Here is a 5,253-nt window from a genome sequence, read left to right as displayed (position 1 = left end):
CATGATATACTAATCTAGGTGAAAAAAATGTATTTTCATAGTAAACTCACCAGCACATAACTCCGAATGTGCTCCTTAATCTCATTCAGAACATCTCTCCATGATCGCATATGAAATGGAGCATAAGCATGGATTACTGTGCCAATATAGAAGGAAAGCGTTGCTGCACTATCAACCACTCCTCTAGTAGAATTATCAGGAATGGTGATCTTGAGTTTTCCATGCCTACGATTTTTTTTAGAGAAATGATACGTGTATAGCCACGAGCGCGAAGAGCAAATGCATCAACTAATAGATAATAGTACAATTAATTAATTATGTAGTTATTGAGGCAAAAGTATTAATATATAATTAATTATCATAGACATTTCCTTAGTGGTAGGTGTCGATTGGCTGTCGTTCTCTGTCATGTTAACTTGATCTTCAGTAGCAGATTCCTTGGGTGGGGGGTCCTCAACAAGTTCAAGACTTGGACTTGGCAGATGAGGCATATTTCTTCTTTGTTGTTTTGGCGACATCCTTGAAAATGATTAAGATGATAAAGAAAATTAATTAGAAGAAATTATGAAAAGTATAACATTCTACAGTCACCTATATTGTAAAATATTTTTACTACTTTTCTTCTTCATATTCGAATGTATTTTTCATACTTGTTACAAAATCTCCCTCAATAACATCTTCATCGTCGTCATCAACCTCTTCTTCATCCTTTTTATCCACTTCCTCCCTGAATTCTTTTTCGTCTTCTTCTTCTTCTTCCTCACTTACTTGAATTGAATGATTATTTAATACTGACAGGTCGAGATGGATGGGTGGGACGTCATCCCTACATAAGGGAAGCAAATCAAGTACACTGAGATAAACAAACAAGTTAGCACCCTCTCCATCTTCTTGGTAGGCCCCTACAATCGGAGTGTCATCTTCATCTCTACTATTTTCATAATCCGCACTCGTTCCTGCTTCATATATATTTCGAGGGACAAATTTTTGTATGACTCGTCAAGTTACCTCGTCAAGTTACCTCTCCACTATCTTCATTAATGTTTTTCATTAGATCAATCAAGTAATAGACTTTGGTAGATTGACAAGCCAATACAAATGGATCATCTTCTTACCATTTAGATGCAGTATTGACACTCGTAAAATGATTATCCCTATGTATCGAAAGCCGACCACTGCCTAGATCCCACCAGTCACATTTAACGACATGTGTTATCGTCCCATCCAGATATTTCAATTTGATAATATCACGTATAAACACCATAATAGTCAATATCATCTGTTCCATGACTCTCATTGATCAACACACCATAATTTTGAATCATTCTACTACATTCACGGTCTAGAGTTGGAATCTATAACCTCGAACTGTACATGCAGTGTATCAAAGTGCTCTATTTAATGGACCACGAGCCAATGCATACAATTCAAAAAAACTGATCCAGGATCATGAACACGTTGTTCTAAAATTTATTAATTGAAATAGTATATACTTATTAAAAGTTACACAGAGTTAAAAGTTTCAAAATCTAACATTTATGAAATTTTTGTTCATACACGTTGTTCAAACCATCCAGGAAATTCTTCCTCTTGTCTTGCCTCTATATTTTCTATGCCTTCCGTCCTAAGTTTGTTCATGTGAACATTGTATATAAATGCAAATAAATATAATTGAGCACAAAAGTTGTAGTTAAACTTTTTCAACTAGAATTATTCAAACCATGTAACGACATATCTAAGATAGTCATCAATCTCTCGACAATTATTTAGCACGTACCATCAAACTTTACCCATTAAATCGTAACCCGTTTGTGCATCCAATGGTTGTACATTATGAGAAAACACTAATAGCTCACGAGGAGGTGGAGCAGCAAGATCAACATTTCGTTCTTGATGATTAAATCATGTCTCAACACCAAAAGATTTATAGAGAACAAAATGTTAACCATTCATTGTGTATATAGGCCTATGCTATTGAACCCTCAGCTCTGGCTTTATTCCCAATGGTGCACTTCAGTCGATCTAAATATCTTTCAACTGGATACATCCAATGGAACTACATTGGTCCACCCTATAGTACCTTTCGGGGTAAATATATTACTAAATGGACCATGGTAACAAAAAATGATGGTGGAAAGATCTGCTTGAATTTACATAGTATAGTAGCAATGTCCTCTTCCATCTTCTGCAACATAGCTCGATTTACTACCCAAGCACACAAATCCTTAAAAAATATACATAGTTCGGATATGGTGACATGTACATTAGATGTCATCTTCCCACGAATTTCCACTGGTAATAACTTCTGCAAAAATACATGGCAGTCATGACTATTCAATCCACTAATTTTACAGTCATCAAGGCTCAAGCATCTACCAATATTTGAAGCATACCCATCTGGTAAGTTCACACCGTGCAACCATTTGCAAAAGTTCATCCTTTCCTCCCTCCTCATCGTAAAACATGCATGCGGCATGACCACCTTGTTGCCTTCCATCCCAAATGTAGATAATGTTTAATTCCCATTCTCTTAATATCTTTCCTCGTCTTGATCGTGTCATTCATATTTTTGTTAATGCTCATTAATGTACCGAGTATAATATCATAGATATTCTTCTCTATGTGCATTACATCCAAACTATGTTGCAACATGCAGGACGACCAATACGATAAGTAAAAAAAAAAAAAATACTATGCTTTATCCAATTCAATTCTCTTGTGCGTCGTTTTCTCTTGTTCTTTCCCGACCTTTGCCAAAATTGTTTACTCTAACATGTACTAGTTGTTCCACTATCTCTTCCCCAGACAACTCATTTGGTGCAATTCTATCCTCTACTCTTTTATCAAATTTAGCGCATTCTGTTCTCCATGCATAATTGGGTAAATAACATCGATGACCCATGAAATAGAACTTCTGAGAACATTTTAACCATTCACTAGCAGTTTCTTTATTACACATCAGACGCACTAACTTCCTTTTAGTACTCCAACCAGAAAGATTCTCATATGCTGAAAAGTCATTTATCATCCACATTACCACAACATGTATATGAATTGGTGTCGATGTAGATGCATCATAAGTTCTGATGCCTGTTTCCCATAATTCTTTCAGCTCTTCAATCAACGGCTGCATGTATACGTCAATATCATTCCTAAGTGATCTCGGGCTGAGGATAAGTAAAGTTAACAAAAAGTTAGGTGCCTTCATACACCTCCATAGTGAAAGATTGTAGGAAATCAACATTACAGGCCAAGTGCTATAACTTGCGCTCGTATTCCCAAAAGGGTTGAATCCATCGGTTGTGAGTCTTAAGCGCACGTTTCGAGCTTCCATTCCAAACTCTTGGTATTGATTATCGAAAGATTGCCATGCAAGTGAGTCAACTAGGTGCCTCATATATGCATCATCCTTAACTCTTTTCTCCTCGTGCTATCTCATATCGTGAGCTATTTTCTTATACATATATAGTCTTTGCAATGTAGGTCTCATGGGAAAATATCGCAACACCTTAATTGGCACATTTTTCTTACCCTTCTACCTTGACTCTCTGCATACAGGACACGCTTGTTTCTCCTCGTTTTCTTTCCAGAACAAAACACAATTATTCTTGTATGCATGTATGGACTTCTACTCAAACCCTAACCCATTTCTCAATTGTTTCGCTTCATAAAAATTCTTTGGCAATGTAGACCCTTCGGGAAGCACCTCATTAAATAAGTTCAATGCCATGTTTATTACTTTCGTTGACATCCCACACAATGACTTAATGTGAAGCAACCGCACAATAAACGACATTTTGGAATGTTTTGTACACTTTGGATAAAGCTTGCGCTTTGCATCTTCCCACCTTGCAGCAAAATTTTCAGAATCAGTCTCTTGACCACTTGAGGCATTGTTGTCAACCTCATCTATAAACATCCCTACTCCAATGTCACCCAACATCTCCTCCATCTCATCCCACTCATAATCATCAGCCACATGCTGCAAATAATTCAATTGACCAAACAATGCATCCACTGACTATGCATACGGCTCACCGTGTAGTACCCATTGGGTATACCCTAGATCCATACCGTTCACAAATATATGACCTTCAACTTCATCCAACCCTATCGCACACAAATTTTTAAACCCTCGACATGGACACTTAATGTAACCACGACTATCAACAGAAGCCTTTGTAAAATCAATGAAGGTTCTTACTCCATGCGCATAGGGTATGTAATCCTTTCCAAGTCCATCACTTAGATGCATCCAACTTTTGTCCATTTCTAAAAGAGTTCTCTATTAGTAACATGTGCAGAGAAAATTCACATGCATGTCATACTCCAATTCAAACTCCTCTTTCGATAAGGTAGTTGGTCCTATCCCATTCGAGATTATATTATCCATATTACACATATTTCGTCACTCTACTATTTTTCACGTTAGTAGAAATTTTGGCAGCACCTCCTGATAGTTCTCCAAGTATACATGTTCACATAAAGGGATTGAGACCCTTGAACAGTATACCCGAAGAATAGTGGAGGAAGACACCGAAACTTCATACTAAACGTGTTCAGTAGGAGTAACATAAATGTGCAATACAGATAATATAATCTCAAACTGTACACACTGGACAATTCAGGAATTAGTGTACACTAATTTCCAAATGGGTCTAAGGTTCTTTATGTAATGTCACACAATATCTTACAAAAAATACTGCAAACAATATTTTCATGTTGTTTGAATTAACAGTGTCTTACAAATATAATAGTGTTATATTGAGAGCTTAGATAAAAGAATATGCTCACAAATTACCTATCTTGTAGAGAAATGATTGATAATGATCTTGAAAAAATATCTAAATTTATGTCCAATTACTTAACTGTTACAAACTATCCGACCTTGACAACTCTAAAGGTTGGAGAGACTGAGAGTTAAGCAACTTGACGGATCTTCCTTCAAGATAATTATCAATCATTCTCTCCAAGATAGGAAGTTTGTGAGCATATTTACAATTCTTCTCTCTAGTTTAACAAAATAACATAACTATTTGTTTGACATTGTTATTATATATAAAAAATAAAAAAAATATTGTTATTATAATTGCTATTATATATAGAATGTATTTGTTATTATAATTCTTATTTTATATATATTTGTTATTATATATAAATATATATTTGTTATTATAATTGAAATATATTTATTTTTTATTATTTATAATTATAACTTAGTAGAAGCACATATTAGTTATAATTAGTTATTAT

This window comes from Carya illinoinensis, chromosome 9 (assembly GCF_018687715.1).
Source record: "Carya illinoinensis cultivar Pawnee chromosome 9, C.illinoinensisPawnee_v1, whole genome shotgun sequence".
Lineage (NCBI taxonomy): Eukaryota > Viridiplantae > Streptophyta > Magnoliopsida > Fagales > Juglandaceae > Carya > Carya illinoinensis.
The sequence above is the reverse complement of the archived record's forward strand: the minus strand, read 5'-3'. Positions refer to the sequence as shown.